At 41.6% G+C, this 13254-nt stretch overlaps 1 long non-coding RNA gene across 14 annotated transcripts in view; it reads left to right on the forward strand.

Annotated features, from left to right (window-relative positions):
• Positions 1–13254, forward strand: part of LOC115493811 (uncharacterized) — a 100175-nt gene that overhangs the window by 66572 nt on the left and 20349 nt on the right. For 5 of the 14 annotated variants that reach the window (XR_012054014.1, XR_012054020.1, XR_012054022.1 and 2 more), the window contains 3 exons: positions 997–1169; positions 6063–6346; positions 7075–12839. This is a non-coding gene — a long non-coding RNA (uncharacterized lncRNA). The remainder of the gene's footprint in view (positions 1–996; positions 1170–6062; positions 6347–7074; positions 12840–13254) is intronic. The other 9 variants (XR_012054018.1, XR_012054019.1, XR_012054010.1 and 6 more) reach the window with 6 other exon arrangements.

The raw sequence follows: 13254 nt of genomic DNA on the forward strand, positions 1-13254 counted from the left end.
TTTACAGTATCTGTTCAGGCTTCTGGGTAAGCAGAGAAAGTGAAGGGAAAAGAGCATTGGGAAGGTTTTCCAAGCTGTGTTCTGCCACACAAGGAATGATTTTTTTTCCCCCACAAATATAACTGGCAAAATTTGATTTGGGGAGGAGGGAGAAGTTCAAAATTATATAGTCAGACATTGTTTTACAAGATCAACAATTTTATACATATCCAAATGGAACTGCTTCCATTAAGAAGATCCCCAAATATACTGATTTCCACAGTAGGAAAAGAAATCCTAATAACGAATCCAGTGACCTCAAAAACAGCCCATTACTTATGTTTATAATTAATGAGATCCTGGTGAAGCAGTGATGAGTGGATTTTTACTGCTTCTTATTGCAAACAATAATGGTACCCAGGTTTTTCCACCGACACTCGTAACACATTGGAAGAGAGGGAAAATTGCAAAACAGTGGCTAATACCAAATGCCTCCATCCACAGAAAGCTGTGAACTTACTGTCTGATGTTCAGAGGTGAAAAAGCACCAACAGTTTCCATTTCATCACTTAAAATCAGATCACTTGTTCAGATGCTGCTGTGATTGATAATACCAGTGTTTGCTTCAGAAATGTTCAGGCTCTCACCTCTGTGAAGAATATCCAGGACTAGGAAAGAAGTTTCGGCCTACACTGCATCTGAATGAAGTGGAGCTCACACTGTGGTACTGATTATTTCAGGTCTGTGGAATTGAAAAAAGCTCTCTCTCGTCACACGCGATATCAGCTTTCACTCAAAACCCTCCCAAACAGTAAAATCTTTTGACTTGATTGCAGCACTAAAGCAGGATTAAATGTGTAACCAGTGTATGAACTGAGATCCCTTTGACTCTAAAGAGAGCCTCAAGCAACGATTCAAAACTACATGAACTTTCAACTTCAGTTCACTCAAGGCCATGGGGTCTTCAGTTGTAAGCTGGGTTTTACAATCTTTTCTTTTTCTTTTCCTTTGCTACAGAGTTCATTATTTTGCAGAGGATGGGTCTTTCTTCCCTGCAGGGATCTATCTGTCACTGCTGACTCTCTGCATCTTCTCCGCATGGAAGAAGTAATTGGATTGTATTTTCTGCACACGACCAAGACAGCAGGGAAACCCACAGCTGTAAGCTAGAGAACCAAGCTGTCTAGAGAGTAAGTACCTGATGCCTAAGAAAACGAAATGTCTAGCCACAAGATCTTTCCTTTCTTTCCATGGAGGAGCTGCGACATGCTGAACTGCATTCACCAGACTGCTCAGGAAGGTGAGCTCTTCAAGGAGCAGTGCAAAACAGAAACACCCAAATAATCCCTTCAAAAATGCAGCCCAGGGGCATTATATCATGTGACTGTTACGGTGAGCTCCTGGACACCCTTTTGTCCCCCCTTTCCTAGGGCCTCTGTGGCTCTGATCATGATAACCCCTGGATCCTCCCTCCTGCCCCAATGGGGTTGGCGGGGAGCCAGGAGTGCCCACCCTGTCCAAAACCTATATAGACCCCTGAAACTTCCTGCTCTCTCTCTCTTTTGCCCCGCTCTCCATGGACACCACAGAATAAAGAGAGCTGTTCCAACACCCTGGGTAAGGAGCCTCTTCTGTATACCTTTCCCTCTCCTGCTATTTCCTCCCCTCACAGCCCCGTATCTCTGAGCTAGTCGGATTCATTCGGGGGGCTGCGTGGAGGGGGGGAAAACCAATAGAAATAACATGTGACTATACAAAACAATAGGTATGCTGTGGGATGCTAACTGTACAGGACATTTCATAAAGTTACAGTGCAATTATTGCAAAATCCAGTGGATTTTTTACACTGCCAGGGCCTCCATGTGTTGATGTATATGATTATGCAACACCTCAGCCCAGACAAAAAGGCAAAAAAAGTGCTCTTATTTCATATATTTCCAGATTGTGTTATATTTATTATTACTATAATGCTGCAAAATGCTATGTTGTAGCTTTCTTTTTTTTTTCATACACCAAAATCCTAACATGATTATATTTGGGGAAAGTGATGGGATTGCCAAGGCTTTATGGTGTTAGTCTTTAAGAGTTTAGTAGATGTATTACTTTCCTTCAAATGAATGCCTGCTTGTCATTGTCAGCCTTCTAATGTTCGTTGCCACCCCCACCTCCATAGAGCCAAGCCTAAAAAAAGAATCTCTTTGGAGCTTGATGTGTTGCTTGTAGCTATGTTAGAGGAACCGTACTATTCTGGGAACGTTCAGGCTCCTCTAAACAGCTCTTCCAGCAGTAACACCACACATGGTTTTCATCTCAGCCTTAAGGACTTTCATTGGTCTCCTATCAAGCCTCACCAGCCAAATCCCAAGTGCCACAGGGAATGAACTGCACTGTACCAGAACATCACCCCCAAACTTGTGCTCATCATCATCATCATCATCATCATCATCATTGTCATTATCATTATCATCAGGTTTTCTATGCAGGCTGATTTATGAATTTCTCTCCAAGAAATATTTTATCAACTGGAATAAAAGCAGTGACACAGGAGGAATACTGTCTGCTATTATTTTCCACTTATAAAGAACACAAATCTGCATGATGAGCCAAATTCTCCCATTGCAAAGATTATTTGTTACATGAAGTAGCTAAAACAGCAGAAGGAACCCATTCCTGGAATTTATGAGGAAAAAAATCTTTCTTTAGAGCAGCAGAACACCACAATTGCCCCACTCAGCATATTAACACTTACAGTAGTGATGGCAGTTGCAAAAATGTGGGGGAGTATATGATTAAATCAGTATTTCTTAGTTTTGGAGTATGCAAGTTGATATTTTGGAACAATAACGGAGAAAAATGTTCTGAGCTGTCAGAGTTTCTGAGGGGGCAGATTCAAAGGTCTTGCGTCACTTCATGCCACCCAGTGACCAGATTAATGGAAGAGAGGCAACACAACAGAGTGTTGTACTTGCAATCTGGATGAGTTATGATTTGTTTTCTTTTTTTTTTTTTTTTTTTTTTTTTTTCCAAGAAAAAACCTAATTTAAATGCTGCTGTCATGGAATACTAAAATTACACAGTGCCATACACAGATTTCCTATGAATAATAAGAGCTGGTGCATATATGCGTGCGGGTATTTGTGTTGTAATTTAAAACATAACATCACCGCAAGCTAAACAAGTTTAGGAAACTTCTCTGAGAGAAATTCTTTACCTCAGGAAGAGGATCCACGATAATGAAAATCAATGTGGCAGGCAGAAATAGCATTTAAACCTTTACTAGCAAGATATGACACATCAAAGGAGTTAAATTGATCTTCCAGCCTTCTGTCCCAAATATTGCTGCTGCAGAATGAGCCTCCCTTTCTTTGTGCTGACAGCTACACAATGCTCCTGTCCCCATCAGTGTACATTGCATGCTGTCTTTGCCACCACCCTCTCTCCATCACCAGACATCTGAGCTACAGTCAAAGACTTGGATTAACAGGAGCAGAGTTTTGCATGGGCAAAAATGCTATGAAATCAATGAAACCCAAGAAATGTGGACCCCTTAGCTTGTGAGAAGCCACAGACACTGGAATATCCGTAAGCAGCATGACTGAGGCTAAACTTGGTATCATAACAAAGCGTGGGTCTAAATAAAAGCTGCCTTAAACTCCTTGGAGGTTTGCTGCTTCTACATGAGGACTTGTCAGAGAGTAGCTCTCCTACAGAAACAGCCATACCAAATATAGCATGCTGGAGTAAATGCAGGAGGCAGTGCTGGAAGAACATTAAAACTGTTGCTTTCTTGCTTTCTTTTCTTTTCATGGATGCTGTATCTTAAGGCATTTTTGTATTTGCCCCTCTAGCTCTGTGATTCCCTCAGTTGTTGATACAACGCAGCCATTTTCAGAAGCCCCAAGTCTTTCTAAAGGCCACGTTTTGGGTTGAGAGACTCCGTGGTGTGCCAGCCCCAGAGAAGCTGGTGAGCAAGCTGCTCTCTCAGATGTCTGTCAGCCACCAGAGACCCCGATCATGTCACCTTTTCTGCTGGTCTGCCACTGGTCAATTGCATAGTTAGCTTGGATTCAGCTGCGTATTTACAGGCAGCAAGGTGCAGCTAGAACAGCAAGCAGCCAGACACAGTAATACAGACATTTGCCCATTTTACCCCAATGGTGTCTTTTTATAGAATGGTGGAAAGGCTTGGGTTGGGAAAGACCTTAAAGATTACCAGATTCCAACACCCAGGGACATCATCTGGTTCCATGGGTGGGACACCTTCCACTAGATAATTTTCTGGCAACTTCCCTGCTGCCCCTTCTCTCCTGCTCTGTTCAGGATGGCATGTGTTCCTCATGCAGCTGCTGTGACCTGCGGGAAATTTGCAAGCATGTCAAGGACCTGCAAAGACAGCAAAGCAGTGACCTTACCTGGAAGCCTAGGTACACCAAAGGCAAAGCTCTCCTGGTTCAAAGAATCCCAGATTTTCACCTGTGGGTTTCAAAGCACAGCAGGCAGTAGCACTTATGGGAAGTTTCATTCTTTGGGCCTTTTTATTCCACACAGTCTTCCTCCTCTGCATCCTCTTTTTAATTTTTTTTTTTTTTTTTTTTTTTTTTTAGTTTGGAGTTGTTCAAACTTCAGCACTCAAAGCAGGATGTAGTGAGCCCCTTGTATGTCAGTACAAAACCCTTTCTAGAAAAGGTTTTGATTGAAGCCGGGCCAGCTCTCCCCTGCCCCAGTCCAACACCCTTTCAGCTCCACTGAGGAGTGGCCTTGCAGGAAAACTCTGCAAGCTTCCGAGTCTGGTGCAGTTCCGTGGCAAGCCAGAATAAAACACAGCCACGCTTCTAAATCCCCCTCTGAGCTGTGAGAGGGGTAAGATGTCCCAGCACTTTTGTGTTGGTACAGAGTACATGTCCACACTGCAAAGTGTGGGTCTTGCTTGCTATGGGGAGGAGCAGAAACTGAGTGATGCCTTCCCTAATGACCTGTGCTATAACACACCCCTGTGGGACCCAGAGGGAGGTTAGCCTACATAAAAGCAAGGCTTTGGATTGCTACAAAACAGGAGATGTCCTAGGAGAGGGTACATGCCTCTGAATGACAGATGAGCCATCTGTGGCCACTAGCGCGGCGGTGATCACCTGACACTTCAAACACTCAGCAATCGCATCTATAAGCCCACGCCTTTTCATTTTAAAATTAAAGTAATATTCCGAATAATCAGAGTAACCTCATGCTTGGAAACAGTAGAACACATAGAATCTTTTCTATTTCAGTGCTAGAAAAAAGAAGGGGACAAAGCACCAGGAATTATTGTTTCTTAGCTGAACCCTTGTAGATTGACTTTTGGTCCAGAGTGGGGTTTTTTTTGTGTGACCCGGTGGTAAATTTCTGAACAAAGAATTTTATGATACAGAGAAATTCTTGTAAGAAGCTTTTAACTCTAGATGTGCAGAAGGTCATTTTGAAAACTTCTGGTATCTTTTCTTCTCACAGCAGTGCTTGCAAATGGATTGAACTCTTCCTCAGGGATTTCTGTAACAAAGTGGGTAAAAATTATAGTGCTTTGTAATCTCTATGGGAAGAGATAGTATCAGGTAGAGTAGGTAATTTGAATTACTTAGAGCAATGATGCTTTTGAATGCCTTACTTCACTCTTGTGAAAACTAGTTGGTAGCAAAATTACATTCCAAAAGCTTTTCTGCATACTCCCCTAATGAACTTCTGATTTACATGCAGTTTGTAGATATGACTTCTATCTCCTAATGTCATTTTCTTCCTTTTATTCAAGGCAGATTTCTGGTTTAGGGGGAAATATTATGTAGCGTGTATAGCCGCTGTGGAGGAATTATTGCAAATACCTCATTTGTAATCCTTTTGTTCTTCCACTCTGAAACCCCACATCTCACTTCTCCATGGAGGAGAGGATATTGTGTTTGACTTATTACAAAGCCTAAAGCATTCTTAGGATTAACTGCAGCTAATCACTAAAAATATGTCTTCTCATTTTAGAACTGTTGTGACTCTTCAGCATGGGAAAAGTGCTTCCTACTTCAAAATCTGTTTTACATCTAATTTTTGTTTCCCTCCCAAAGGCTGGGTCTGGGCCTCACCAGCATGCCTAATGTCATCAGGACTAAGGACATGAGGAGAATGAGGTATCCCGACCCAGCAGTGAAGCAATGCCAGTACAAAGATCAAAACCCAAAGTGACTGCACCTCAGACAAAGGAGGAGAAGGGAAGTTGTTGAGGTCACCACAGAGATGTCTGATTTACAATTCCACCAAGGTACATTTGCTGTGTCACAGCTCCGTCTCTTCTCCCCAGTGCCTGTGAAGGCATCTTTCAGCATGACACATCCCATCTTTGACTCACCAGGTAAGACTGGGATATCAGTATGAAAATTAGGCAAATATTGACTTCTTTTGACATAGAGTAACTTTGTTGTACCCATGAAACAATATATTTATGTAATGTTTTCAGATTGCACATAACTATGGGCTGGAATTAGTAGGTTTTTGAAGGATAGTGCTGAAGAAAGGGATGTCAGATACTGTCAGTGCTGGGGTTTAGAAAACTGACCACTAATTTAGTGTTTTCCAATAAGCCACCCTGATTTACAGCATGGAATAAAAGTTGTCTTCAAAAGTAAGTGAAATAAACTTGTACTTCAAGGCATAATAAAGCTTCATGAGAGGTTGGGGTAGGAACAATATCCCTTTCTGACGCATTACTTTATAACAGGGGAATGTGAAACTGCTTGCATCATTCTCTGAAGGATCTAGTCTAGGCCCTTTTAGATACTAGGTAAGTAATTTTTAAAATGTATAGCTTCTCCAACTTCTTTCAATGGAAATATAAGTTTTCAAGGGTATTTTACATAGGTCAATTGCTATCTAGACACCAAGAACTTAATTTCCTCAGTCACATTTCATGATTGGATTAGAGGGAGTTCACAGATGCCCAGGGACTGATGAACCACCTGAGGAAAACCATGAGACAACTTAGACCAGGAATCAGATTCTGTCTGATGGTTTTCTAACACCTGATGTGTTTAAATCAATGCTTGATTTTTGCTTGGGTTTTTTTTTTTTTTTTAATTGCAGAAGACATGCTTCAATTCAGCTATAAAATAGGAACTTAAGGAAAGAACTTGAAAGTCTGTGGCAAGCCTATAAGAACTGATGTATGACACAATTGTGAAGTTTAATTCTATTCTGAAGACCAATGAATAGACAAAGATTCCTATTTCTAAGAAAACAAAGACATAAATCTACAGCCACTTTGACAAACGATGTGCGGATTTCTCCTGGGAAACGTGCAAAGAAGGACCACACCAATGGAAAAGCTGTCCCAAGATTATGTCACCTACATGTATCATGAAGGAATTTTCTTCTTGGCTGCTCAGGGGAGGATTTTTAACATTTGCCTCCCATTTACTCCACAACATTTCGTTGCTGGATAACTTGTACTTTTTCACACCATTTTAATTTGATGGCATGTATGAGTAATGCAGAGACCTTTCTTTCCTAAGGGAAATTAAGAAAATAATTCATTTTTTCGCTCAGTAACTCAACTGAATTCAATTTGGGTTCATTATTTTAGGAAATATTCTAGTTCTGTCAAATTAAAATATGGAAAGAAAAATGTCAATAATACTGACCATTTTGTCATCACAATTCTTAGTTCTTTCATGCCATGCTTCCAACACATACACCTTAATTTTGCAAAGGGAAAAACTAACATGAAATCTTAGAAGGCATAAGTCACATTTGCAATTTCTGCATGTTACTAAATATTTACATACACTATGTGCATGGAACAAAACTTCAGCAAAGCAGTTTTCACATTGATTTCGTTTTTTGAGCTCATTTGTAAGGTTTTAATTTTAATTTTTTTTTGCATTTATTTCAATATATATTTGCCAGATGAATTGCATGCACAGAAAAAGGTGTAATAGAAGGGCAGGAGTATCAGCTGCATTATGTGTCCCTAAAAGACAGAGAAAAAACAATATTTGGAAATTTCTGTGGCACAGGGTCCTGCTGGCAGCTGTTGATCTCATTCCTATCCCTTTACATGGGGTTGTTAATGCAAGGATGCATATGGGAATGGCTGAGGACTGGAGAGGCCATGACCAAAGTGAATATTGATTCTCTTTTTCCTTTGTGTGGCTGCCTGTGTAGAAAACATCGATCAGTAGTGCAGCCTGAGAGAAGGCTGAATGAATTAATGGAAGGGAGAACCCTCTCAGAACTACTGAATCCACAGAAAATCAGCCTGGCTTGGGATGCGTCTGGGCTGCAAGTGCTTTGCAGTAGAGAGGAGAGGCTGCTTGCAATTCTCCGGTCTCACGCTCCTCGTTCCAACATCAGCTCTAGGGTGTTAGCATTCGCTGTTCTTATTTCATTATGCTTTTATTTACTGTTGGCAGGAGAGAAGGATTGGAAGCTGCCCAGAGTGCTGGCTGCAGCCAGTGAGAGACCTCTCTTTCTACAGGGCTGGCTGCAGCACAGAATTGACGGGTGCTGAGTAAATGTGTTTCATATCCAGAGAAAATTTTCCAGAGTGCCTAAATACCTTGAAACTGCAGGTTCTGTTGGACAAGATCAAGTAATTTTCTTGGAAAACTGCTTCCAGTTAACTTTCTCTCTTTTTGTCTCTCTCCCCATGTTTGTGCATTTCAATTATGCAGAAATGTATCATTTAGCTCCACTTCCTTTTATTTAAGCAGGTAAGGAACAGTGAGCTTCAAAACTGAAACCTTTGAACGTCAAACATTATGTCTCTGATAGAAAAACACATATTTCCTTTTTAATTCTCAGTCATGTTAACCGGTAATGGTAACTTTGTTCCCAGAAGCCCAGAACACTAGATGGATAGACTGCAGCAAAACGAGTTACATGTTGTATTTAGAAACAAGTACCTTTAAAAATTTACCTGTCTGCCAAGACTTGGAAAAATGAGAAAGCAAGTTCAGCTCAATACACAGAGCAGTTCCTCACTGTCTGACTCTCCTCATAGCTGCTGGGAAACCTGGCATGTCAGGTAACACATGCTGAGCAAGAGCCAAAAAGCCCTTTGCTGCTTCTAAAAATCAAACAAGCTCCTTGTTGGAAAACAGCTCTTTTCGGAGGCAGTACAGCTGTGGATGATGCTGTAGCCACACTACTCAGCCAGCGTATCTACCATGGACCAGCTTTCAGCAGTGCCAGCAGGTAAGATGTATAACAAGGGATACCTGTGCCAGAGCATCCTACCTTTCTTTATACCTCCATTTCACAAACAACACACACTAAAAGCAACCATTTACATGAAACAAGCAATGATGAAATATACCTGTTGAGTTGTTCACAGTCCACTAAGTCAGGAGAGCCCCTGGGTCAGCCTGCACTGCTTTGGCCTCCAATTCTTTCCTGACTCATCTGCAGCTCTGCTGTTTCATTTTGGGAGATTTCTCAGTTTTGGCTTTGCCCTGCCAGTAGCATCTGGTGCTGTTCTCTCCTGGCATGACTGCAACTGGCTGCCCCTTCTGGAAGAAAAGAGATGATTTTTTGAGGCTGTGGTGATCTGGTGTGGCAGGTGTTATACAATCTCAGATAGGAGGTCTCAAGTAGCAGAGTCTCCTGTCTGTTCAAGAGCTTACAGGCTGAATGCCTTTGTAACCTCCTCCTGGGCTTGAGGGTGGCATCAGGTGCTGGGGCTCTTTCACACTGCAGGGTTTGTAGCATCTGGCCAATGCCATGGATTATAACAATAAATGACACCACGCACAACAAACATCTCCAGAGGTTTTTCTGACTTCAGTCTCTAATCTTCTAGGCTTCCTGTGTCCCTTATCTGTCTATAATGCTTTAGAAATGACAATGCTAGTGATTTTGACATTGAGGATTCATGTGAAACTGGTGCAGAGGCTGGTAAGAGGCTGCCCTGACCCTCTGGGTCTGGGAGTGTCACATTCTCTCTGCGTTTGAACCAAAAGTGGAGAGGGTATGGAAGGGTCAGACAGACATCCATATGACCCCGCTTTCTTCTGTCTCATGGGACTTTGTGCACAATTGACAATTACAGATGTAGCCCTGAGACTCACACCAAGCTTCTGACCTGTTGTCACACACTATTTTATGCAGCATGTCATGTCCAACATGACTGTAATGTCTTCTGTCTTACTCACATTCAGCTCTGTCTCCTGCTTTTTTTAACTTCTCTCCCAGGAATTTCTTTTAGGCAGACTTTTCTTCCATTATTCAGACTCAAATAACTTTTCACCACTGTTTTGTTCCACATCAAAGCATGTAGGCTCACCCCCTTTGCACTTAGGGCTCCCAAAAGCCTAGAAAACTGCTCTGAGGAAGATGGCCTCTGTGGAGCTGAGGCAATGAGCTGGGGTGGCTGTACACATTCTTGTTATTGAAAGCAAACAGACCTGTCCACGCTGTTTCATTCCACCCCCCAGGGATTTGGCTGGGCTATCTCTCTGCCAGTTCACTGTTTTCCCTGTCTGAGAGTGTTTGCTGTGGGCAGTCATGCTTGGCCAGAGGATCTGCTCCATGGTTCTGCTCAGACAAGCCTGTCTCCCATGTGTTCAGCCTGTGTTGTGTAAAGAGTGTCAGACCTTTGCTGGAACCATTGGGTGGCTGCCTAAGAGAAATGCTGGGAGTCAGCACAGGTACGTCCTGCAGTGCCCACTGTGGGCAGTAGGCTGTGGTGATTGCCAGGGCCTCCCTTCTGGGGTGTAAAGGCTTTGCAAACAACCCTTCTGTGTGGTACTCTGTGCAGCATATCCAGCTTGCTGTATTCCAGAGACATTGCTGGGCACTACCTTCTCCTCACCTGAGAGCTGTGGAGGCCCAGTGACATGTGCTATGCTTGTCTGAGAGCTCAGCAGTGACCTCTTTGTGGTGCTGGTGATCTCTCCAGGGCTGGATCTGTTTCTCTCAGTAATTTTGCTTGCACTCTGGAATCCCACAAGCAGCTCTTGCTTTTAATTAGGGGCACCATAAAGTCTCCACAGACATGTGTAGTGTCAGAGATCTTACATCTGAAACATAAGGCTCAACTACCTCATATTTTTATTTTCAGTTTTGAGCAAAATTACTGAGTCCCTCTACAACCTTATTCTGTCCAGGTCAAGTCTTCAAATAACTTTCTTGATGGTTCAATTTTTCCAAGAATTATTTTGAAAATAATAAGTGACTCTCTCAAGTCACTTCTTGTCCTTTTTATTCAGTGAGAAAGTGAAAACTTTTACTTCCATGTTTTCTCACTCTTTCATGACCAACTCCATGTATCAATTTCCTGCTCACATGAACCCTTCAAACTGGCTTTTTGAGCTCTCAGTGACCTAAGTCCCTTGTGGCAGTTTGCCTACTTTATTCCCAGGCTGTCTTTCTGTGTCTACTGCACTGGCTGGTGACATAAACTCTGTCCCACCTCTCAGAAAGGGACAGTTTATCTCCAGCAGCAGTTCATCCCTTTGGAGTAGCACTGCTACTGATGTTAATAACAGAGAAGTCTTGTTAGAGTCTGTGGCAAACATCCCTCATGTACCTACAGCAAATGAGGAGATATTTGAAGGTGAGCTATGTCCTGATATCATCTGTTGGAAAGGACTTTATGTTTCATATATTTCATGTTATTGCTCTGAAAGACTAAATGTAAGAGCACATTTCCAACTGAAGTGCTTTTGGAAATTAAATCCATGTTTAAATGAATTTTAAACTTTTAATGCAAAATTGAGCACTTAGAAATTTTGCATCAGCTCCAACTTAATTAAAATTAATAAGGTTTCAGAGAGTTTTAGTTGGGATAGATGAGGAAAGAATTTGGCCTTAAATGCGTAATTAAAATACAATTACATTGGAAGGAAGTAATTACTGAGGTTGTACCTCAAAAGCATACCTAATGGGCTATCAGGAGAAAAGGTTTATGTGTTTGGTTCACCAGCTATATAAGATATAAAAGGATGTAGTCACTGAAAGAAAGAGATTTTAACAGGATAATTTAGATAGATAGTAGCAGCTCCTTTATGGTCAAATCATTCTGGCTACATTTGGGAGGGGGACTGCTTAATCTTCATTTGGGGTGTGCAAGCACCTACACAAGTTTTCCTTCTGAAACATTTAATTGTTTCCCAGCCCTCTCATGGGCCTGTGAGAGAAGAAAGTGTTGCTCAACCAGCGTCAAACATCTCTGGATGAGTAAAAAGTTAGCACTGAAAGACCTCAGCCGTCTGATTTTAGGAACTGTTTGACAAATGACTTCTCAAAGTGAAGGGCCTAATCTGATTCTGGTTAAAACCGTGGAGGGAATGGTCCTCTTGGTCCCTGCACCAGTGTGCATGAAGCCCTGAGCATAGAACCAGAATTGTGGTGTTATTTTTGCGTAAACCTGAACTTGGTGGGTTTTTTACATTATTGCCCTGGCATGCCTATGAAAAATGGTTTAATAAATAAGACATTCCACAACAAGCACAAAACAGACAGGTTTGGGAGTTAAAGTTGAAGTGTGAGCATTAAAACTGAAGCCATTTTGTGCTCTGTGGAGACAGAACAATCCATCATGTGGGTTTTTTTGTTTTGTTTTTTGTTTGGCTTTTTTTCTTTTTTTTGGGTAATGTGATAGGTTTTGATTTCGAAGTCAGTGGTGAGGTTTCTGTTGACTGCACTGGAGTTTGGATTAGGTTCACGGAAATAAATGAATTTTATATTTTATATTATTTTATTATAAAATATATAGGTAGTCAAAGATGAAAGGTTCACAGTCCAATTTGGATCAGCTCCTTTTCAAAGGTTCAGAGGCACAGATTGCATCGAATGGCCTGGAACACCTGGGTGTAACCTCGAGTTTGTCACATCAAGGTGATTTGATTGTAAGTTCTTGATTGAACCTTGTTTCTTCACTTAACTTTCTGAGGTGTTTAACTGTGATTTTTACAAGTTCAGTGTGTTTTGTAGAAGAATTGTGGGAGGGGGAATGTGCATGTCTCAGCTGTGCAGTGTTCCCTGTTATACAGTGTCAAACACAGTGTAAGTAGCCTGATGTTTTACTCAACAGATACATGTCCTTGGCAAGGAAGGGAATTTAGCACTTAGTGAAATGCACTCTGCTGAACTGTTGACATTCAGTTCATAGTCAAACTTTTATTGGTGAAGCGAAACACACCCTTTGTGTTTTAGCTCAGTAAAATAAAATTTGGTGACAGAAATTTCTCTCTACCCTTATATTCTCTGCAGCAATGCTTGTTACATGGATAAGAAACATGTAGAGCTTGACTTAGCCTTTTT

The sequence above is a fragment of the Taeniopygia guttata genome, chromosome 2 (assembly GCF_048771995.1).
Source record: "Taeniopygia guttata chromosome 2, bTaeGut7.mat, whole genome shotgun sequence".
Classification (NCBI taxonomy): domain Eukaryota; kingdom Metazoa; phylum Chordata; class Aves; order Passeriformes; family Estrildidae; genus Taeniopygia; species Taeniopygia guttata.